The sequence below is a fragment of the Oryzias melastigma genome, linkage group LG16 (genome assembly GCF_002922805.2).
Source record: "Oryzias melastigma strain HK-1 linkage group LG16, ASM292280v2, whole genome shotgun sequence".
In the NCBI taxonomy this organism is placed as follows: domain Eukaryota; kingdom Metazoa; phylum Chordata; class Actinopteri; order Beloniformes; family Adrianichthyidae; genus Oryzias; species Oryzias melastigma.
Window position 1 is genome coordinate 4247833 of NC_050527.1, and position 25506 is coordinate 4273338.

General features: G+C 40.1%; 1 protein-coding gene and 1 long non-coding RNA gene across 4 annotated transcripts in view; both read left to right on the top strand.

Moving 5' to 3' along the window:
* bcam (basal cell adhesion molecule (Lutheran blood group)) overlaps positions 1-25506 on the top strand; it is a 54451-nt gene that overhangs the window by 7043 nt on the left and 21902 nt on the right. The gene's annotated exons all lie outside the window — the stretch shown is intronic.
* On the top strand, positions 9564-17984 carry LOC112143429. The gene is made up of 3 exons (XR_002918743.2): positions 9564-11135; positions 17213-17345; positions 17810-17984. It is a non-coding gene; the product is annotated as an uncharacterized LOC112143429 (long non-coding RNA).

The window sequence follows — 25506 nt, forward strand, 5'->3', positions numbered from 1 at the left end:
AACGCATCAATGCAGTGATTTTCCAATTAAAAGACAATAATCTTGCCAATTGTCACCTCAAACGAATAATCAATATGGAGTCTCACTCTTTTTTTTATATTTTCAAGGAAACTCACAAATGTAAATATTTACCGACTGCTGTTCAAAGGAGAAAATGAAAGAATATCTTTAGATAAATTCAAAACAAAAACTCAGGTACAATACTTATCTGATGAGTGGATAACCCGATCACCTGATAAAAAAGACGACTGAAATGAGTCATGAGGATTCTGACTACAGGCAGGTCACGAGGCAGAAAGAACACAGTAAAATCAGAGCATAAATTATGTTCCAGAAGCATCTTGATTCATCTGGTTTCAATGGTTTGTCATTTTTTGGGTTAAAACTGGGTTGGACTATTTGTAGAAGTCGTGCTGTCATAATAATGAGTGAACAAGTCATGGATAGACCTATTTGATCAATTTGCGTCTGAGCTGAGGCGGGTCAATTGGCGCAGAGCAAGCCCGCCCCCACTTTCCATCACCTATCTGTTTAAATGGTCTCCAGCTAGCTTACAGCCCGTCACAACCTCAGCCTAATATTACCAGTACAATAAAAAATGGTAAACGATATTGAAGCTTTTGACAGTTTTGAGCCAGATGGTAGTTCAGATGAAGAAAACAATGACTTGGAGCTTGTGGCTAGGTGATTGCAGCTTAGCATCAAGCTAAGTCAATTGGCGTTCTGTTCATCAGCTCTTGATTGACAACAATTTTAGTAAGTAAATTCTCAGAAATGCTAAATTAAGCTTAATTGTCTTAATATATTCCATACATTATAAGAAACATAATACAAGAGCATGTTAAAAAAACGCCAAAAAAACAATTTTCATCAGAGTGGGTCTTTAACAAATGTTTTGGTCTTTTAAAAAAATAAAAATAAATAAACTGTTTAATTTCTGGGTTAAAATTACCCTTCCATACATAAACTAAGTCTCCCTCCAAACTCATCCATCTCTTTCCTTTCTTGTGCCAGAGACGCATACTTGTGTTGTGTAAACATCCTTTAGCTCTAATGGTGCTAGTAGATGGCAGATGATAGAAGTGGAGTAGTTTAGGCACTAAAAATATTCAAGACGGAAGTTCTTTGATGTTATAACCCACTCATGGACGTCCAAAGATCCTCCGTCTCACAGCAGCCAGTGCATTTGAACTCTGAAGGGTTGCAAACTAAATCTCTAGTTTAATTCATCATTTTTATTTCATTTAACAGGAAAAAAAACAGCTTAAGATTGCTCTGGGCTCATGTGAATGTTTAATTTGGAATCAATAACATTCAATTGGATTATGAGTCCATCAGCCTAAATGATTCCCAACTACATGACTGTGCAATCTGCAGAATAACAAAAGTGATGCATAGTTATTGTAGCTATATTGCTCCAATTACTGCGTTCCTAACTGATTAAGATGGGCTAAAGCAATTTTGACTGCAGTATTTGGGCTTAGGGCATATTGCTGCACTGAGACTACATTATTGAACATGCATTGTAACTGAATGAAGTCATTTGAATGGATGCTATAGTCTATGTCCTCTGAGGCTTGAGAAAGGTATTGTTTTGTTTTTTTCAGGCATCTGCATGGAGCTCTAAAAGAGGCAGTGTGCAAATCATAGGCCCCCCCCCCCCCTCCTTTTGATCCACTTCCTTCTTACATCACCCAAACCCACTTTGAGATTTGTCTCTGTGGAGAATGATGAAAGACGCACAAACTCCTCATGTCAATTAGCTGTCCAGGGGTGCACTATGTACACAGTGTGTGTGCGCATTGATTGCAGCGTGCGAGGGTGGGGCTGGTTAATGGCAGGGGCAGAGAGGACACATGTTCAATAATAAGGCCTGACAAAGAGGCACGCACTGAGGGACGGATAGAGGGAAGATGGGAGGACGATGGTGCATTCATTATGCTTGTGCTTTTCATTATCTCTCACTTCTGCTTAGTGCTGGGAATCATTGTCGTTATACAAATAAAAATGTTTTCCATTGATAGAACCACAACAGTGGACCTCTTCTGGTGTGGCACGCTTGTTGTTGTTTTTTTCCCTCTATAGTCTAGAACAGGGGTCGGCAACCTTTAACAGTAAAAGAGCCATTTGGGCTTGTTTTCAACTAATCAAAACCTAGAAGGAGCCATATTGTCTTACTTTAGAAATTTGGACTGGCATACATTACCTGTTCTTTTTGTTCTTTTCCCCCCTCTGTCCTCAGCAGTCTTACACTGCTGGGTTTTGTTCTTTTAGTTCGGGTTTGGACCTAGGTAGTCTTGGTTTGCAGGCTTTGTTTATTTGTTTTCTTTAGGTAGTTTAGGTTAGGCAGCCATTAGCAGGAAGCTGCTGACTCTAACGGTCGACAAGTCTGGGTTAACAGTCTCCCTGACTTACTTTATATTTGGTCTAGGAGCCACCATAGAGAGATAAAAGAGCCACATGTGGCTCTGGAGCTGCAGGTTGTAGATCCCTGATCTAGGACACACGTGCACAAACGTCTTGACTAGTGAGCCACAAAAGCCTTGTTTCCACTGAGCGATACGGTATGGTCCAGTCCAGTATATTGAGTATTTCCATTATAAAATTGACGTCGTCGATTGACGGAAGGTCAATACGACAAAAGAAAGTGCCAAGAAAGTGGTGGAATTCCTCTTCACGCCCACACTCTTCTCTGAAACAACATTAAATGCTTTGTATATATGAATGACCAAAACTCGTGTGGAAAAAAATGAGCTCCAGGATGACCTTCATTGTTGTTGTCCGCCTCAACCCGCCATGATGGTCAAACTTTGAGTAGAAACGACACCTGAATTGCCAGGACAATTCCAGACTGGACCGTCTGGTTCGGTTTACTGAATTACCCCTTCCTTTTATTGAAAATTGATATAAAATAGAACATTTTTATGTTTTTATTTCAAATCGGTGGCTTTTGTTCTCATTTTAATGCCAATGGCACCAATGAGTTGATGTCCCTTGGAGAAATGCTGCGTTCATTTGGTGTTAGCATGATCAGAAAAATGACTGTCCAACTTGGAAAACACACATAAATGTCAGAAAAGCAATACATTTTCCAACATCACATGACTGCTAAGTAAGTTTAAGTGCCTCAGCAGAGGTAAATTTTAATTTTAGCGCATTATCTGTACAGAGACACCAGAATTACAGGGAAAATAGAAGGCTATTAAGGATTATCAATATAATTTATCCCAGTTTGGCAAACCAGATTGAATAGTTTAACAGGCTGTATATGACCCCTAGGCAGTAGTTTGCCCATCCCTGGTGTAGGAGCATATACTGTTAACCAGTTCCTAAATTTGCCAAATTTATCCATTTCAACCCATTTTCTACCTCAGAAACCAGGAAAAACAGTTTAACCTGACATGATGGCATAGCTCTGTGATGGTTCTCCAAACTGGGTCAGCAGAACACCAGCAACTAGTGTATCTAATGAAATGGCAACCTGCCCAGAATGCAACCTGCCCCCTGCCTAATGACTACAGGGAAACTCTCCAGGCTTCCTGCAACTCTGGACATGATAAAGCTAATCATTACTCTATCTAGTCCTAGAAGTTTATATTTTAATTTGATCATAGAGAAAATGTTAAATGCTCTATGCTATTTTCTGTTTTGTCCATCTAAAATCCAATGCACCATGAAGGAAGTAACACAAAGTAATAGAAAAGGTTAATATAAAATCCTTGTGTTTTTTTTTCCTATTTTATCAAGTAGTTACATATTAATATTACACAAACATGCTCCCATCAGCCATGTTTACCCTGCTTGCACTCATAAATACAATGTTCAAATACCCAACATGTCTCATGGAGTCATTGCAGCATCTTTGCGTGTGTTTTTCAGCCAAGTCTTTCTCTTTCTGCACCTGAACAATGCCACATTGTAAAGACATTCCTTCAGGCTGTTGGAATGCAGGTATTAAAAGTGGGCTGATTACACTTCAGGCAAAGAGAGAGGCAAGGAAAGGAAGGAGAGTGGAAGTGTAGAGAAAAAGGGGAATAGAGGAACTGGGAAGGCTGACGAAAGGTGGTACTAGTTCATGTTGAAACAGCGTGTAACTGCACACACAGGTGGATATTATGAGTGTGTGCACATTTATGTAGCTGCAGGTGTTTTGGTAGATGAGTGTCTAAAAAAGCACAAAGCACGGAATGAGCTAACACTTAAGTACGTGTGTCATTAAGGGGTGCAGTGGGTGTGGGGCCGGAGCTTGCTGTGTGTGGCCACTCGTCACTTGAGTTGTCAGGACTGTTGGGTACATGCGAACATTACCGCAAACTGAACATAGCCTAGAATCCGGGCTTAAGTGAGGGCAAAAATACGTCCAACCCACTTCAAGGGGGTACCAGCTGGTGAAGGGACTCAGGGGGTATTACACTCCAGTCAATTGTTTGCTGACAGGCCCTCACAAGCTTACCCACAACCTCTTTTTTAATACTTTTATCAGCTTTTCTCAGCTTTCCTGTTTGACTTTTACTTTCATATTTTGGGCCAATCCTTTTTCCTTCTTTGCTCCAACTGTTTACAAAAATTTCCTATTAGACTCCCTACATTTAAACTTGGAGCTAACATAAACAGTTTGGCTGTCAGAGTTCTAGTCCGGCCTCCTTGATAAAGATGTCTGCAACATAAAATGGACAAATAGGTAAATAAATAAATCCGTCCATGTCTCGCTGCACCCTTTCCGTTAAGCAAGTCACCCTCACACATACCCCACCTAGCACCATCTGTTTGTTCATGCGTCTCCTTGGCACTGGCTTTTGTGGCATTTGGTGTGACAGTTCACCAGAGCATAAAACCCCCGGCCCACCAACGGCACGGCAACAAGGCAAGCTGAAACTCAGTGTGAGGCGATTTCCCCCAAGCTACCGCTAACCCTTAACTCATATTCACTGAGAGATGTTTGATGCTAGAAGCAGTTGGAAGAGATGTGGTCCGTATGGTTTCACTGGGTCCAACCAAACGGGCTCCAGCCAAACAATGGCGCGCTTGTCCTCCTGTGGCTCCCCACCTGCTCTCTCCTCCTCCGCTTTGCTTGCATCCAAGTATCAGAGGCAGACCTTCCGTCCTTGAGTGAACACTTTCTCCTCCTCAAACCCTGACTGTGCTTTTCACTTTTATTCATCATTAACAAATGTAGCAGGAGAATAAAACGTGGTAGTATTTGCCAAACACATATATTTGCCCCAAAACACTGGTATGACATTTTCTTTTGAAATATCTTATCATAATCCTGTTCTCATTTGAGCAATTTTTCCATGACTGTCATTGACGTCTTTTTCTCTATATTTAATTTCTTAGTCATTTACAATCTAATGCCAGTTGTTGTTCCTGTTATGTCTGTTGGCCCGCGTGGTCAGAGCGGCGGATTATCAGTCAGTTGACCATCAGAAAGCAGCCAAGGCTTCAAATGGAAACAGGAGACAATATCGAAACCATTGGCTGTGGATCATGAAAACAAGCTGTTGTCTGAGGAGCAGCCAGACTCGGTCCACACGTCCAGAAACCACATTAGCATCAAAGCCCACACTGCGGTTTCTGTTTGTTTCCGTCTCCTGCCTTTGGAAGTACAACTGCCCCCACAAAAATAGAATATACACTAAAATAAATAAATAATAGATGACTGATTATTCAGTCGTGATGGAAACTATTCATTGACTTGCACAGATTGTTGCAATAGTATTTCTTCTTTTTACTTGGATGACCACCCCAGATATATATTTTTCTGTGGAGGATTCATTTAGTCAATTTTGGTTTTAATATTAGATGTCCTCTCCTTCAAATTATTATCTGTAAAATCACTACAGGCAGGATAATCAGAGTGAAGCTGAGCCAAGGCTATTTTCTTTTAAAGCCGTGCACAATGTTTCTTTTATGTTCTTTAATAATGATAAACCTCCGAATATTTCAGTTTTTTCCCCCTAATTTCACCTTGTACTTCTTGTATTTGGTAAGTAGTAACTACAACTGTTTTGGGTATTTTATGGAAAAGATGTTCCCTATAATTTTCATTGGGCACTTTTGACTCTACTGAGCGGTCCAGTATGGTCCGGTCCAGTAAGGAATGGTACGGTACGGACCAGTTTATTATGGCGAGTGTTTCCACTGAGCGGTTTATTTTGACCACGCATGCATGATATAGACCACTAGTATGTCATTGTGTCATTGTAGCACAACAACGATGGAGCTCATCCAACAGTTTTTCTTTTTCTTGCTTTACTTCTGGTATATCGTATACGACAGGAATTTAATGTTTTTTGTGGGTGGCTAAGATGAACACCACTGTAAAGAGGAAAAACCTTTGATTGAATCCTGAGTTGGTGTGTTTGACCAAAAGAGTACACAGGAAACTGCAAAAACCAGAATGTTTACAAAAATTGGAATTGTTAGCGTAAATGAGCGCTATATTGGTACTTTCTAATGTCGTCACCACTTTCTGCCTATCAACGGGTGGCTCCGCCCCTACCATTCCGTTCCACTTTTCAAAGGATCGACAACCGATTGAGACCCCCAATCTTTCTCCTGGGGAGAAGAGGTTCTGTTCAGTAATGTTTAATGGGCCCATTTTACATCGGAAAAATACCGAACTGTACCGCTCAGTGGAAAAAAAGGCTTAAAGGACAAGATATAACACTAAACGAAACATTACTCCTTGACATATATATATATATATATACACAGTGGTGGACAAAAGTGTTGGTATCCCTCAGTTAAAGTAGGACAAATCCACAATTCTCACTGAAATCACTTGAAACTTACAAAAGTAACAATAAATAAAAAAAAAGAAAATTAAACAGTCAAAATCAGCCATCAATTTTGAATTGCTGATTAACATAATTATTTAAAAAAACAAACCAATGAAACAGGCCTGGACAAAAATGATGGTACCTCAATAAAAGATTGAAAACTATTTGACCAGAGTGACATGATTAACTCAGGTGTGTCCTTTGATTGACATCACAGGTGTTTTATTTATTGTTACTTTTGTAAGTTTTGAGTGATTTCAGTGAGAATTGTGGGTTTGTCCTTCTTTAACTGAGGAGTACCAACACTTTTGTCCACGTCTGTATATATGCTACATTTTACCATCTTTTCCAAAAATGTATGTTTTAAGCAGTTATGTGTAATTTATGACAGCAAAGTGGTGAGCATATGGGTACTTGAGCTTTATTTGTACTCTAATGTGTCTATTATTATCAGAGTGCATTGGCCCCATTCTGCTGGGAATCTTAAGCCCTTCTGCCTTCACTTGTGTTCAGTTAAAACTTTAGCTGAGGAGTTTCCTCCATGAATCTCCACCTTCGGTTCGCAGCTCGTTACAGAAGCGCAAGCTCGGTTTCTTTGCCCCGGGCAACATTTCTGCTCGGATACGAAGGACTGAAGTCATGGACAATTCTAGAGCTCTGCTGAGGACAGACGTCATGCACATCTCCAATCCATCAACTCGCCTCAACTCATTTTCACATTCCTGAGGTCACACCTCATCACTGCTTCTCACCTCTACCAAGTTTTGACGGGTTCTGCCTCAGTGTTTTTTTTTTCTTCGTTTTTTTTCTCCTTTTCTCTCTTCTACTTTTTAGACCCCTTCCTCTGGGATAACTACAAGTTTTTGCTTGCCTTTGCAAACCTTTTAGTTGACCGTTTCTACCCTCCACACTATAAATGTCAGAAGTTGCCCCAGGGTCTGGAGCAAAACAAGAATTTTTTGAAATGAGATTTTGTGACACGCAACATAAAAGGACACAATAGTAAAACTAGTGAACATTAGGGCTCATATCAAAGCAGTGAAATGTATATCAGGTAGTTCTCTGATAAACAAGCCTATGATCATGACCAGTTTCTTCAGAAGCAGTATGCTTTTTTTCTTCATTTCTAACACATTTTGAGTTTCTGCCATCATCCACCTGAATTTTTACTTCAGAAGTGGAAAACTTGAAAGGATTCACTTCGTTTCATACTACTAAATACTTTGTAGTTTTCTCTGAAGTTGATTTTTCTGCCAAAAAAGTACAAAAAAGGAAAAAAAAAATCTTTTATTCATTCCTTATCTGTTCCCTCTGTTTAACCCTGCCCTCCTCTCCTCACTTCCCTGCCTTTCCCCTCCTCCTCCATTAACAAGCATCCATTCTCCTCCCTGTATTCTCTTCACCTTCACATTTTTTTCAAGTGCTTCACCACTATGCACAGATTCCTGGAGATGGAGGAGGCAAATGAGACGCTGCCAAAGCAGTCAAGGTTCCGAATTTAGTGACCCTACAAAGTTGCAAAAGCATCCTCCTCCTCCTACTGGTCACATATACCCTCGTCTCCTATGATTTGCTTCCTCAGTTTTCTGAAACAAGCGGCGCCCACCTGGACCATCTGCTTCTGCAAACACCCACAACAACCTGCCTCAGAGGAGAAAAGTCTTAGCTTTTATATGTATGTCCCTTCAGTTAGACAAAAGCAGTTTTCGTATTTTTCTTTATTGTTAATTTAGCAAGTATTTTTCACTTATTATTACTTATAAGTTCATAAAACTCATTTATAAAGAAATAAGCTAAGAATTTAAAAAGTTTTTTCACATTTACATCATTTCTTGAATTAGATTACCCTTCATAGTGACTGTTTGTGTGGAATGGAGGTATAGTGCTACCAGGATATCTTGACACACATCATTTTCCCTTTGAATTTGTTATGTTTGAAAGTTGCTTCGCCTCGTAACGCTACTTTCGTCACTTGCAGCATTTCTTGTAACATGTCTCTATCCATCAGTTTCAGTCTAGTGTTTAATCTGTGGTTGTCAGATTCCATCTACATGTGACTGTTGGGTAGTCAGTCTTCAGAAATGCATTGTCTTCCTTCATATTGTATCTTGACTTGACATGACTGACAATGAAAGGAACCCAAGATGACTTTTCTTTATTTATTTTATGTTATTTTTCTTCAGAATCGGTCCATGGCTGGCCCAAAGTGAAGTTAGAGATGCAAGAAAAACATAAGCAGAAAAAAATGGCTTAGTTTATGCATTGCTTTTAAAAAAGCAAATAATAATAATAAAAAATAGCAAAAAACAAAACAAACTGACAGATAATCTGATAGCATCTGTTGTCACACATCATTTGGTATAAAAGCTACAAAAATTACACAGCAGATTTTCTAGGTATGTTTTCTCAATTGAAAATATGAAAACTGTTATTGTCTAGAAAAATAAAAATATGTATTAGGAACAAGCACTGATAAAGTTTATGTAAACTAGAAAAAAATGTAAAATTCAGGCGCAGTCTTGGTCTCACTAATAGAGGGCAGCATGGTCTCCCATTACCGATAAAAGTGTCAGTAACCTTTATTGACGAAATGTCAAAAGGTCGTCATTGCAGAAGTGTGCATTTGTTTTGTTTTAGTATCCGAATGAATGATTGTCTATGTATGTAAGAGTGCTAAGGGAGGCACACCACAAAGGATTATGGGCCAATCTGTGCTGAGGTCTCATGGGAGCTTTAAAATCAGTCGATGTCAGACAACATTTGGGGTTTGTTTTATGGGGAAAAACTTTTTGTTTATGTTGTTTTCTTCTAAATACAAGAACAGGCATAGAATTGTCGTATTTTGGTTGTCATACATTGTGACCCATCAGCTATGGGATGGGGGCCTGCAGGTGTTGGGGGGATGGAAGGCTTTGTAGGCGACTAGATTGGGGGAGGGCCATTTTTTTCAATCATATTATTCAGTCTAACCTTTTCCCCTCTAACCTTACTCCCTTTTCTGCACTAACACTTGTCTTTGTCTTCACTCATGACAACACCCCACTGTTTCCGCCTGTGTGACACGGCTGTCGGTTCTCCTAACCTCTGCACTGGCCCTCCTGTCGGCCAGATGCCTGATCCTCTCCCGTCTCTGGAGCGTGCAGGCAGGTCTGCACAGGTTGGGTCTGGTGTTGTTTTGTCTCCCTGAGGTTTCACACATTCCAGATGTTATCAGCAGGCTCCAGTTAGCTTAGATGATAGCTATCTAGACAGGTCAGTCAATCACTTGACAAGGAAGGATGCTGCCCTATGAGTCAGGCCTCATGCCCACAGATGATAAAAGGCCTGGGCCTGGTGTGGCCTCGTCATACGGTTATCTCCCATGCTCTCATGTCAGATATATTATCTGTACGGCTCGAAGACTCACCACTCACACCGCCCTTCAAATCGATTCATCAAGTTAATTGTTGAGTGTTTAAATCTTTGCTTCATTTGCCTAATTATTTCATTTGTTTTTCTTTTTTTCCTTCTCTTATAATCTACAAAGCTATGAATAATTATTAAATGAAAAATTAAGGAATCAGAAAAATGTTCTGGGTGGCAGATTGGAATTTTATTAGGACTGGCATAATGAATCTTTTTCAAGTCTCTGATGAGCCTTGATTTGTATAAATGAATAAGATATTGTTCGGTTTTCAGTTTGAAGAGTGTTAAATTTATGCTTCATAAAATTCACAGCATGAAACCGAAATTAGTCATGGTTAACATTTCCCCCTTATTTAACGCTGCCATTTCCATTTCCCAGGCCTGTCTTTGCAGCCATCCTTTAATCGAGTAACTAGTGGACAGCTCTCTGTTCGCTGCCTGTTTATTTTTGTGTCTGAACGTGCCTGAGTGTATCCACCTCTAATCCAGCCATGGGTAGCCTCTGTCCCCCGCAGGCTCGGTGTCAGCAGTTTGACTTTGATGTCAAGCCACAATTTATTTGACGGTCTCTGTGGACTCCTGCGTTGTCCACATAATGTCTGGCAATCAATAATAATGTGACCTACCTAGCTAGACCCTTCCTACCCACTGCTTTAGTTATTCACCCCCTGGCTTGCAATATTCCAGTCTCTGGCCTGCCCCTGCCCCCTGAATAAAAAAAAGTTAAAAAAAAGTCTCAGTGAATCCCAGTTTTACCAATAATGCCTGTCTAGCTATGACAGTGACCTCTATGTCTGTTACTATGGTTACTTATAGCCCGCCTAGAGCAAAAGTAAATCATTGTTTTTTTTTAAATCATGTTATTTTTCTTACAAATATAAATCAAGATGAGACAGAGATTAAAAAAGTGCGTGTAAAGGAGAGCATCTACACTTTTTCCTGAAAACGGTTTGTGTACCTCCTTTTGTGTCCTACTTTGAAACCCCCATTGCATTTTTGTTGAGGTAATAGAGAATAGAAGAACACAGGTGTGCTTTTATGGTGCAGATTAGCCAGAAATGCTGGAAGCTTCACATAGGACTGTGTTGGCTAAGAAAAATGTATTTTTTTCTTTTTTTGTGTGTCTTCATTTTTATTCTCCCTTGAGTTTGCATGAAGACGTGGGTGTATAATTCATGATCTGCATACCAGTTGCAGCATGTGCACTTGCTTCGACCATATGTTGGGTGATATTTGAAATATGCTGGGTGGGTTTGAAAGTGCTCACGTTTTTTTATTCTTCCGTCAACTTGCCGTACGGGCACAGGCATGACCAGTATTGTTTCCTCATCTCCACCTTATCTGATAATCACTCTTGGAGGTGCTGTTGCAAAAATAGAACCAACTAGTCTGGTATGCATTTGTTTTCATGTAAATATATGGCGCATAAGGAACAAAAGCCACGTGACAAAGAAGATAATGCAGCATCTTGTGAGCAATGACGTAGGATGCTTTTAACTTTGGAGGACTTTATCTTTTTAATGAGTCATCTGCAGAAACATACAGTTGGTATCGGTCTGAGGCAGAATGTTGTCTGAACGCCTCACCTGCATACAAAGAAGTGTGCTGCTTGCTGGTGTAAATTTTATTTATTCTTGCAGCTAACGTCTCTCTATGACCACATAGTGGTTTCCAGCTCTCAGCTAGGCCTACCAGCCAGTCAACCAGCCGTGCTGGGCCTCTCCACTCTAATTAAACTCTCTGTGGTTCCAGACTCCTACCAAAAAGATACCACCTCAAAGCCAAAGTCTCTGTTTGTTGCTGCCAAGACCCTCTACATGTGTGTTAGAATGGAGAAATTGAGACAGAGAGAGAGAGGGCTCGTAGCCATATTTGCTTCCCATTTCACTCAAAGAGCAGATGACTGCCAAGACACAAAGGGAGGTAAAGCAAATACAATACGAAAGAGGAGACAAAGAACGATCTACAGTAGACGGCAGTTGCCTTATGGAAGGAAAAAAAAGACTTAAGTGGATTTATAAATCAAACAGAATAAAAACCACAATGCAGGAGAATAGTAATTAACTCTGAATTATTCTATCTCTGAGGGATCAGGGGATTAATGGAGGCTTTGGTTTGGATTCTGCACCTTTCTCTCTGTTGTGGGATGGGAGTTTGCTTCCATGTTTGTCAGTGAGCGCGTTTGTTTGTGCGCATGCTCTTTTGCGGCTCACCGCAGACCAGAAGGCTTTGGATGTCTGTGCCAGCGGGCTTGTGACCGTATCTGCCAGCCAGCCAGAGATTGTGTGTGTTGAGGTGTGACTTGGTACCCCGCACTTACTGAAGTTCATCCAAGCGTTCTAAGTTAATCCGCTATAATAGGTAGGAAAGGGGGGACAAGCGCTGAATGTAGGGGCATCAAAAGGTTTTTGAATGTGTGTGTTTTTTATGCGTTTGTGCAGTCTGCAGTGTGTGAGGTAAGCCGGTCAGGAGAGTACAGATTTAAGGCTAGACAGACCCTTTTAAATCCAAGGTTTATACGCTCTTGGGAGACCAAGAGTTGATAGGCTCGCCAGACGTAGAAAACAGCTTTGGTTGGCCTCCTATCACAGAGATAAATCTGTCCAAATTTGATTAAAAAAGCTGACTTTGGGAATGAATCATTGGTTGAGTACAAAGAAGCGGAAAAGATTAGCTGATAGAAACATGAGGAGGTCAGTAGTAGCCATGAATCTGCGCCATAGTGGCAAGACGGGAGTCTTGGAAATCATGTACTCCTAGCAAACAAAGAAAGAGTTTAGTGTTTAGTTGGGATTTCCAGTATCTCTCAACCTCCCAGTGAGTGTTGCCACTGTCAACAGCACTATAAAAGCCTGTTTGTATGGGACGGGAGGAATTAGAGGGACGGAAAGATTGGTGGGCAGGTGCAATAGTAATTTCCTGACGGCTGAGGAGTGGCGGTAGGCTTTACCCACTCTGTCTGCTATACAGCCTCCTCTGTCTCCTGACTACTCCTCCTCCCGTCACTTGTCTTGACGATAGCCAAGCTCTTATCATGCGTTTGAGTATATTTCCAGAAACACACTCACAAAGAGGCGTGTTTCTCTTCAGGCTCTCATTTCCACACTCCTGTGCCCTTGCCTTTTCCCTTCACCCAATCCCCTACCAGTGGGTTCACCCCTTCCTCCTATCTGCCCCTCACACACAGGCTTTACCAGCCAGCTGAGCACGATGGCCTGTTTTTAATGGAGCAATGGATGGATAAGAAAACAGCAAAGGGATAAGGGGTGTAAAGAAAAGAGCAATGAATCAAGGCGTACACCAGCGGCCTGTTATCTCATTACAGCGGTGCTGGCTTGTCATGCCCCACTGACTATCCCCCCGAGGAGCACCGTCAGCCCCTTATAAAACCCCCTTTATTCAGGAAGCATTCTCGCATTTCAGCTTGGCCACAAAGATGGGTAATTCTCTCTAGTTGCGGAGCTGTCCACACCAGATTTGTGTATCCCGGCTCAACCGGGGCACACAATGGAACCAGGAGCACAGGCGCAGGCACATACACAGCTGCTTGTTAGTCTCTAGTTATGAAATGATGCTTTCAGATAATGGAAGCTAATAGTGAGAGTGGATATCCATTTGTTCCACCATTTTCTCCCTATTCCAGTTCTCTAACACGATCCCGTGTGGGTTTTAGGAGAGGAGCTCAAGAGGGAGCTACTGTCAGCTGAAGTAGTGGAAATGGTGTTCCTCTCTGGCTTCTCTCCCCTCTTCTGCCAAAATGAAGGCTCATTAGACGTGAGAGGAGAGCTGTTTCTAAATGAGATGGGTAGACTGCTACTCAGCACTCCTGCAGATACAGAGTGAAAGACAGGCCAGGGTAAGGAAGAGACAAGGAAAGGGGGATGCAACAAATAAAGAGAATGCAGACGGAGCAATTCTACTGGAGCAAAAAAAAAAGGGGGTTATGAAAAATACATACCAACCAGAAAATCTCATTTTTAAATTATAGTGGGGCTAAAAAAATGGAAAAGGAAAATCAATTCTGCTGAAGTCCCAATAAATCCATAAATAGGAGACATGTTTCAGTGTAAAAAACCCACTTTTTATATCAATTATATATTTGATTAGCCTTTATTCTCTTAACGGTTCAACTATCATTAAATAAAGATTTACTAATTTGATTGGGGTTGACAGGTATTACCAGGCTGCTGCAGCAATAAAACCATTTTAATAACTCAACACTGATATGACAAACACATTCATCTGTTATTAAAAAAAAATTGCACTCTCTTGCTTCATTTTTCCACAAAGCCTTCCCTTCTATCATGTGCAAGAGAAACCACATTGAGCAAAACAGCCAAGAAGCAACAACATCATCTAGGTGTTATTTACTCGTAGCCCCAAGCTGTGTTTGCCTCAGCTCAAGCAGTGTTTGTGTGAAACCTGTCCACACAGGCAGAGACTCTTTCCAGGTCAACAAAACACGCTGGCGCTACCATTCAGCATTGCATTAATGGTGGGAAAAGGGTGACAGGAAAGGAAAACATCGAGATGCTGAGGTCTTTAGATATGGTGTTTGGCGGCTTGTGGATGTAACAGTGCTGTAGTGAATGCAGAATCTGAGAGACTTCAGCCTCGGAGTCATCAGTATTAAAATAGACGTGATGTGGAGAGATATCCTGTAGTCCTCTAGGGGTGTGTGTTTAGCAGAAATGTGAGACCCAAAGAAAGATACATATGTTGGCCTGGCTTCACCTTTCCTTAATTCTACTTATCTAAAATCTTACTTCCTCTCTGGGACATAAGAGCCAGGTCCAGCTTACTATACCCTATTGTGTTTTCAAACACACACATATACAACGCCTGTGCTGAGCAATTTGCCCAGGGTTTTTTATTCCTCTAAATGGACTAAAGAGCTATTTTGTGCAGTGTATTTATCTGCATCTGCACAGCATGCTAGGAAACGACTTACAGAATGAATTGACTCGAGGATAGATGGAGAAGGGAAATGAGAGAGACAGTAGAGGCAGCAGCACTTTGTCCTAACCCTTTTAGCGAGATTAGCTGTAGTCTTAATGCCTCTCCCCCTTATTTATTTGGAGTCAGCTGCGCTCTCAGTGTCCTCTCTGACAGTAGTTTGGAGCCAGATCTGGTATTTGGAATGTGTAGATTGTATGCAGAGCTTTTGCAAAAAAGTAAAAAAAAACACAATCACACTAAATGAAATAAAATGGAAATAAAGCAAAGAAACTCATTGAAGAGATTGGGGGATTGTTTTTCGGTTCTGGAACTTAGAATTTTTTATTTATTTAATTTATATAATGCATCATAAGAACAAGCACCAATGTCAAATCAACAGAAACCCAAACTGAATATGTCGCTGAAGGGGAAACAAAAGTGCACAGAAGTTATTGCTTTTAGATGAAATATTTTTTGTCTTTTTAGCTGTAAATATTAGCTTTAATGTCCGTTTTTAGGAAAAATTCATATGCTATGTCTGACTTCCTTCCCTACTCACTATATAATGCAGTATGCAGTGCGTTCACCATTTTGAAGTGCTGTCCAAATCTACCGTTCCAAGTGCACTAGAAATTTCCCAGAAGTCTTTGGGAGAAAACTATTATTCATCGATGCTCACTACATTAGCCAATATAGACCACAATGCATTGTGGTTGAACAATTTTTGCAAATTAAAATTGTATTTAATGTCATTTCAAATATCTAATCCGGCATTTAGAAAAACAAATGAAAAGTAGTGAGCGTGGTGTCCAAATTGCTTTAAAAATCCAAAGCACTATATAGCCCCGTGCTATATAGTTTTTTTTAGTAGTTAGGGATTAGGGTGGGAATGCTGACATATCCATTATCATAAGTGGTAACTGAAGGTAAGGGGGTTGAAGGGGTTTTCTTCAATATATGTCCTCCATTATGAGAAAAATTCAACGGCAACATGTTAAAAACATCAAAAACATCCCCTTCATCATCTTCAACAGTTGGGGTAAGACAGGAAAAGCTACATGGGTTAGCATTGATCAGTTCACCTTTTGTCTTTTATAAAACTGCAGGAAATTTTGTTCCATTAATATTTTAGAAGATGGATAAAAACCTTATTGATCACAGGTGGGTCATTTGGGCCTTCTAGAAATTGGTGACAGAAGGAAAAAACAGAAACAAATGTATGATTAGAATATTGCAAACATTTATTCACCCAGTCTTCATAGATCGACCCATTTAGATACGATATATGGTTTAAAACAAAGCACTTAAATTACAGCCTGTTTTCCCTAAAGCTCCCCATATCTCCTATGACTCATCTGAGTTTACCAAAGTGTTTGTGATGACTAAATCCATGAGATAGCTCCAGTTTTCTCAAAATATCTGGACGAAAATTGAAGTCGTTTGTTTGCTTGATTATCAATCTCTTCGTCCATCATCTTTCCACTGCTGCCTCTTCATTTTGGGGGTCCTGTGGGCAATTTAGAGTGTTTTCTGCCTCTCTCCTCACTGAATGCACCTCATTAGAGCACCCCATTATGGACGCCAGCAAGATTAGCAGCAACATATGCAAGCAGATTGCCTGTGCCAAACATTGCATATCATTGTGGCCCATTAAAGCAAGTCATTTACCTTGATAAATGGAAAGAGGCAGTGTGGAATTGAAAACACACAGGGGAACCTCTCCTCCACTCATTTCATTTTTCTCTTTCTCCTTTTCCTCCTGCTGTCCTCTGGGACCTACTCACTTCCTAAACTTGTTCTTGTCCAAACTTTGTATCACGGTGCTCAGTACCATCTACGTCAAACTCTCCTACTCATTTTTCCACCCATCCCTCCGTTCTTTCCTCCTTTCTCGTCCTATTTCGAAGTTTCTTTTTTGCCAAGGGCCGTGTTTCAAGGAGGGGGTGTAGTGGGTGAGAAAGAGGGAGAGAAAGGACGAAGTATGTTAATTGGACTGCCTGGGGTGAGAGGCAGAAAGCGAAGAGGCCTGATTCAGGGACCCCCGTAACATTAAATATTAACACCTTTTCTCATCTCTGCTCTTTTAGTGACATCCACTGATTGGGCCCTCTCCATCGATCATGACGCACAGGCACACACTCACCCTTCTTCTTCCCTCCCTCTCTCACCAAATTGAGTTCCTTCCAAAAATGAAAGGCAGGCAGGAGCTGACACACTCTGGTAATTGGGGGATGCTCTCTGTTTGGCGCCCCTTTGATTTAAAAAGTAATGAAATTCTACTTGATATTTTCATCCAGTCCTGTATGTACTTCACTGCTGAATTCACTTTTTTACTTCACTCAAATGTGAACTCTACTGGAAGCAGGGCCCTGGCTTTTGTCATGGTAACTCCTTGCTAATGGAGTCAGCTATAACTGCAGGAGATTGTGTCAGCTAAACGATATTAGCCTATAAGTGATGTAAATATTCTGTATGAGTGATGAGCTTTATTCAGCTGACTCTAATGGGGGGGGTATCAGTTGTGAAATATATTAAAGACCCACTCCATTCCAAATTGGGCTTTGAGTGTTTTTAACAAGTTCTTGTAACATTTTTCTTGTGATGGAAGACATAAATAAAGAAAATTAAGCTTAAAATTGTGTTTCTGAATATGGCGTAGACTTATATTGTGCTCTTCTCGAAAGGCTGCCGAACACTGGCACCAACCCATAACCACCAGAGGCAATGTGGAGTACAGTGTCTTCTATACATACATAGGCAGGCAAGGTGGGAATCGAACCGGCGATCTTCTGGTCAGAGGTCAAGCCCCCTACCTCTGCACTATGGCTGTCCCATATTTCTTTATTAAATTCATTTGAATCAGGAGCAGACAAAAGAAAAGGCTGTTTGAAAATAATTGTGTTTTACCTTTTTTTTTTAAATATATTCATATTCAGATAATTATCAAGTCATAATTTTAAAAATAGTGAAATATTATTATAGAGACGTATCGCGATACACATCACATCATGACACATGTATCGCGATACGCATCATATCGCCAGACTTTTGACAATACACTTCCCTAGCTCCGGTAATGCACCATTTTTGTTTCACCGGTAATGTTAGGTTGGGATTGTGAAGGGCTGTAAATATGCAGGAGAGATTGTAAACAAAATGATAATTCAGAAACAAATGCCAACACTATGTCCTAGAAAATGACAAATTTTTATAATTTTGACTAAAAACATCGGGAAAGTAATTATAAGACCACTGGGAATGATTTGAAAGTTGCTCCAAAGATGCTTAAAAGCAGTGTTTCTATAAAGCTTGCACAAGACAAAACCTCAGCATGAATACATTCAAGCTTGTACTTGTTTGAATTTCATTGTTTCCAATTTCCATCCATCTCTCCCTGCTGCGCCTCCTTCAAACTGACATGCTCATGTCCAAAGAGGACAAACACGTCCTCTCTACCAGACACAAGCCTTGTTATTGCGCGCACAGCTCCAAACGCCGGTGTTCGAATGGGACTGACTTCTCACTCGGTTGCCTGGGCAGCAAGACTGACGAGGGGGAATCTCTTGGCGGACAAAAGAAAGTGAGGGGCCGACCTTGTAGCCCTCTTCACATTGTTTGTCTTGAGGTACTAAACTGCCCTCAGAGGAAACAACACACTCTGTAGAACAGCTGTGATTTATGTGTTGCAGTGCTGCATGGTGTGATGTTACCCCTTTGCCCTACAGACCAACCCGGCAGACACTGACCTGGACACAATCTCCACTTTGAGGCTTAATCTCTTAGCGCTCACCTTTAACTGGCATCAATGTCAAAGTGCTCAGCATGATATGAAATGGGTAAAGATGGGCCATGCTGTTTGGACAATGTAATCTCCTAGGAAACAATTCTTTACTGCAAAAACAAGGAGAGGTCACTTATCTTTTATAAATCCTAGATAAAGGGTTTGAGTAAACGTGTTGGGCATGGAAGCCTTATTGCTTCTGTACTTGAGGCGTTAGGTCATGAAGAGTGGTCTAGATAGGTAGATGGAAACAAAAAGCTTGCAGTCTACTACCAGAAAGCTTTCAAGAACTTTCTTTAGTCCATTTTGTCCTTAGATTTATTGCTTTTACACTTTTGTTGAGCATGTAACAAATGTATATGTCAATTTTTCAAGGACCTTTGGGCACATCCTTTAATAAATTCTGCTAAGATATGGACTTTTGGAAGGATGTTCAATACTACCACTGTGGTCATGCAAGTAAACACATTGACAAATGCTCTCAATATTCCTTGCACTTGTCAAAATATCAGTTTCCCTGTGAGTGTGGAGATCTAATGTGGGCAACTGTCATCCACATGGATAGTTTGGTGAGGATAGATCGTTTAGGGAGTCATCCAACCTTACAGTGACTTGCCATTTTTTTCTCACGGCTTTCATTTCAGGCCCACAGATGTGAAAGGTTTTTACGACCATGGAGGAAACTGCTGTGTTTGAGTCAGACATGTCTTGTCAACGTCGAGTCCGCAGGAATATCAGATCCTTCCGAACCAATTTGCTTGTCCCCTCCCCGTTACTTTGTCCTCCACGTCTCCTCGCTTGTCCTAAATGAAAATCAACCAATGAATCAACATAAAATGGAGCATGTTTTAAGTGCTAATCCCATTAGTGCCACTGAAAGTGTGCTTTGCACATCAAACATAAAAGATGAAAGAAACTTTAAAGAGGGCTCGGGTAAAAGCGATAGAACTTTAGCCTTAAAAAGGAGACAAATTAAACTAAAAACTAAAATGTCCCAATATGGTTACTGACCTTTTTATTTATATGCAATACATTCTGGTGTTTTTTCTTTGCTTGTCTATAGATGAGTGCATAAATAAAATAAGTGGTTTTAGGTTCCATTTATGACAAACAGATCAAATACATCTTTCCATCTTAGACTTTGATGATCCTAAGCTCTATCCTGAAAGTACATGTGTGGGCTACAGGTCCCAGGTGTGAATTGTATTTCTACTTAGGTGGTACATCAGTACAAGTCCAGACAGGGAGACAGGCAAGCTGCTCTTTATCCTGTAATTGCTGAGGTGTGAAGCATGTGGCATCAGAGTGCGCCGGATCCATCTATCTTACCTGTAATCAGGGTCCCTGATCCCAGAGACACACGGATGTGACACATGGCCCTCATAAAATACAGGAAATCTATTAGAAATGAGGGCGTCCAGCCTTGCTAAGTAATGAAAAAAGAAGCCTAAACATGTAATTGTGCTTGACTCCTTTTAGAAGCTCAGATATCATCTTTAAAGCACAATAAAACTCTGCTGCCATCGGAGGGTTATGAGTCTCAAGACTTTTAAAAGGCAAATGTCTGATCAGATTTATAAGACTGAGACTGACATCAAGCAGACACTGAACACTGTTTTGTGGGTTACCAAGAAAAATCATGAAATTAGGTTTTTCTGGGAATTTGTTTTTGGCATTTAATCATGTTTTCATTAAGGTTTATGAAATGCCATTTTTCAACCAACACTTCATTTCTGGTAGTTCATTGCTTCCTAAAGTAGAATCTGCTTTAATTTGTAAAGCAGATTACACAAATATACAAGAATCTGATGTTGGAGAACTTCATTAGGATCTCTTTTCAAGTACTTTATTGGCTTAATGATTTTCTACTTGGAAATCATGCTCAACTTGTCAGCCCATAAGTGTATAGGAAGAGGAAGAACATTAAATTTTGTTGTTTCTTTTAAATTTGCACAAATATAGCATAGAAATTGAAGATAAGTGATTTGCCTCCTTCTTTATGCTCATCCAAGAGGTTTTTATAGTTTTACTTTTTCAGATAATTATAGATGTTTGACATTTTTTGTAAAGCTTTTGCTTGTGTCAAGATATTATTGCTAGTAATAACAATAATAAAGCATAATTTTAGTGTGAAACATTTTTAAAACACCTTCAAAACATGTACTTGAGGGATTTAAATTTTTTAATGCCAATTTTACAGTTTTAGCTTGTTTAGTTGTCCAGCCAAGGAAAGCAATAGCTGTAGGATTATAGCTAGTGCCAAATGTGTCAGACTTGACCCCTTACAAAGGTCAAAGCCTTGCAGGGAGTCGACAAACCCTGCAGCATCTATTCTTTCTAAAGATTCAGTATTAATGTGCTTACCAATATTAATTTCTAAGGGGGTAGTCAATTTATGAATGAATAGCCTGTCGCCTTTTCTCTAAATTGACTTCAGTGTGTTGGTTGATTTGTCTTGCTTCTTTTTTAAACTTCTCCCCTCTCTGCTCAGCATGCCGGTTATTACTTTGGGGGTCCCACCAGGTCTCCCTGCCCTGCGCTGTTGCATTCATTGTTGGTGTGTGGGATGTGAGTCTGGGGTGTGTGGGTTTGCAGCAGCTGCTGTTGCCGTGCTGCACCTGTTCTTGTCTCATCACTCAGGCGTTGATGGACCCCAGGCCTTGCGAGGCCCCACCCAGACACTGGCAGTGGGATCCAGCAGGCTCTATAACACACACACACAAACATTTGACACACATTGTGTTTTATACAACCAAGCTACTTTTCATCATGTCAACACGCTAAGATTTGAAAAGTAAAAAGGCTACAAAAGTTTTTATTTTTGTCAGGTTTGTCATTCAAGACAGACTGATATAGGTTATCATCTTTTCACCTAATTTAAAATCCATTCTAGTATTAATTAGTAGTTATAATTAGTAGTTATAAAATGTATTTCTCTCCCTCACCCCATCTGAAATGTTGATATTGATAATGTTATAACATGTGCATATTTGCAGCCGTCTTTGATTATAGCTGAAAAACTTTAAATAAGTCAGTAAAATACTTTAAAATAATTATGAATTACAATTACATAATGTGAACTAATGTATTTTTTAGCATATAATTCTCATGTTTTGAATTATTTGGCTGGGGGAGCGACTTATACTCAGCTGCGGTTTAAATTAGATTTTTTTTTATTAAATAGCAACAACCACTAGAGGGCACTGTAGGTGTTTGCATCAGTATCTGCTACTGACAGCAACACAGAAGAAGAAGCGCAGCTCAGACTTGACGGAATTGTTTCAAAGTGACAGAGGATGAAGAATCAGACAAATTTAGTGATTTGAAGTGGTATAAAGAGGTTTGATGACAAGTTCTTTATGCTACTCTTATCTGAATATTGTTCATATGTAATAAACTACAGTCCTCTTATGTTTAATTAAACTAAATAAGGATCAATGTGTTATTGAAACGACATGTACATATATTCAGTCTATGATTATCTATGAATTTAGGATTATGCCTTTCAAAATAAAATGTCCATTCTTGTTCTCGGATTTTTTTAACTTCTCTCAAAAGTGCAGCTTATATACGATTTTTTTTTCTTTTTTATTATGCTTTTTTGTTTGTTTGTTTTTTTGCTGCTGCAACTTATACTCCAGGGTGATTTATAGTTGTTCCATGTAACATTTTTCACTGTGCATGTTGGTAGGTTTGTATTTTGGCAAAAAGAAATAGTCTTTTACCAGTTGGTGTCACGGAGAAGCTTTTCTCTTCTTTTCCTTCAGTTTGGCTACATTTCTGAGCGACATAAAGTTTCTGTGCCAAATGAAATCCCACTGAACAAAGAAAGCTTCCAAATCAATTAAACTGTCCTCACCTCAGCCGGAAAGGATCAGCGTTATATGGGATTCTTGAACACGAACCTGGCTCAAAAATAATAAATCCTGTAAGCCATCGCACTCCTTTTGTTGGGATAGTAGTCCTTTACTCCTGCGTATAAACTCTTTTATACTTCTTTTAAAATTGGTTAATATCCTTGAAATCCATTTTTTTCCATTGATAACACATAAGCAAACATCACACACAACTCCAAGTGGTAACCAATCAGAAGCAAGCACAACTGAAAGTGGAAACCAGTTAAAGGAACTGAAACATACCATACTGTGAGTTAGATGCTGTCTGTTTTCCATGACCTCATACTGCAGGTGACTCAGTCCTTCATGACTTTGAGGATCTTTGGGACTGTTTGCTTTGCCAACAGTGAAGCACACTAATCCTGTTAGGAGTTCTGGACCACATACAAATGGAGACAACACACAAGTTCACTGCTGTACTTTACCCTTTACTGACTTTGGTTCTACGTTGACCTTCTCTGACCTCACAGCTCTGTTGTAGGCAGTGTTGGCGCAGGTTTTTCTGGTTTATTGCTGTTGTTTACCTTAAAATAAAAAATGAAATACTTCTATTAAACTATTTGCACCGTAGCTCACCCCTCGCTTTCCACCCACTGACGTTTGCAGAAACTAACACAACATGTTGATGGCTGCACAAAGAATTGTACTTGTATTATGATGACCCTCATGAGGGTAAGAGTGACATCTCAAGCTGTTTCTGGTTCAACTTTTTTTTCGCTATTTTGTTTTTAATTGTTTAGCTTTGTGTATATATTTACTGCAATCAATTAAAAAAAAGCATTAAAAAGGAAATGAAATGATGAAATTGGCGCAGGTTTGATGTCTAGTAGCACAGAAGTTGAAGAAAAACCACGGAAAGCGGGTCCAGCTGGTATCTTTCGCAATAAAAGGCAACCTCTTCTGTGTGCTTCTCAGTATGTGAGAAAGAAGAGAAAGGCAGACACGCAGAGGAGCCCAAGAAACAGCAAGACAGAGGGTATTAAAGTTGATTTCACATTAACTTTTCAGTAGGCGTGGGACTGGTTCTGCTCCACTCAGCCTCTTTGCTTTGACTGCAGACCCTGGATCCTTTCTTTTTCTACGCACAGTTGCTTTTTATGAAGGCTGGGCTGCTCATCAATATCCCATGTATTATAGATGTACTGTAAGAGCATCTGTATGTGTGAGGGGCTATGTGTGTTTATTAGGGTGTGTACAGGTCATAGCCTGACCATCTTGTTCCCATCTGTCCCTCTAACAAGTCACACACCCTATCTCACACCACCTCACACACACTTTCCCTCTATTTGGCTAAATCCGATTATCTTGCCTGCAACAGCTAACAAGACCCCCAAGCAGCCAGTCCCACCCCTCTCGAACCCCAGCAGCCCCCAAAACGCTCTTTTCTTTTTTTCTCTCTCGTACGCTCTCAACCTCACAGACACAGTGACAGCCGTGTGTGTCTCTAAACACACAAACAGTCCAGCCCACATGCTGCTCTGGGCTCAGATTGAACAGAGGACTCCCTGATCATGCGTTAATTGCCTGTCTCTGTCTGTCCAGCTGCCTCGTGGGTAAAAACCCAGAGCAGGGGCTTGATTGATCACTCTAGACTGAACATATTGTGAATGACACTAAAAGATGCATCGAAAAGGACGGGGAGGGCGAGACTGAAACAAAGAATGGACGTTGATACATTTATGTGGCTGCAAGCATTGCAGACTGTTGATTAATATTTTCAAAGATAAGATTACCTGTTGTCACATCAATACCAGCCTGCCACCCTCAGTGTCAGATACGCAAACACACACAGACACTCCAATTTAGTCCACTATTATCGCTCTATAAAAGACAAAAAAAGTAGTTTAAACATTTGTATTCAAGAGTTACAATTTAAAAATAAAATAGAGATTAAAGGTTCACCAGTAAGTGAACTTAAATGTATGACTAAATCTGAGCAATAAAGCTAAAATAATCATTTAAATTAAATATTTTAAAATGAACACTAATAATATGATATTGTTTGAAACAATTCCAAAGCTTTTTTTAGTCACACATCAAAATGGTTCTATAGTTTTGCAATATGCCAAGGACCCACTTGTTTTTGTGGATTGAAAGGGGCTGGTGCTCAGAGCAAGAATTTAGAGGAATGTGAATGGATCAATATACCGCTTTGGGGTTGTTTTTCAGGGGGAGTTAACTTTAGAATACACTTAAAAGCTCAAACAAAGTTGATTATCATATGGGCCTTTTAAGGGATTTTATAGTCGTGCAAGTGGTAGGTTTATTGGGAAGCATTTGTAAGGATAATGTAAGTTACACACACTTGTGACTTATGAGTGGTGCTATCCATATGGTGTCCTTACACCACACTCTTGTCAGTAAGGAACACATGCAAATACTGCACCCATGGGGTATGCAGGTGATACATAAATGCCCGTAAGACTCACACAAACTGTTATCTGATTGTCTAATTTCCTTATTTCTAACAGTCAGACTGCACGCAAAGAGCTTAGAACAGACATGCAAAGAGCATGCACTAACATGCCATTTGCACAGGTTTTGGAGAGGGGTAAATAAAAAAAAACATACATGAACGTTTTGGCCCCACAGGCTCATTGAGCAGTCTACAAACCTTAAAATTCTGTGCAGGTCGCATGTGTGCCCCATTCAGGTTTGCCTATTTTTTGCCAGCAGACAGCTCGTATTCACCGTATGCAACAAG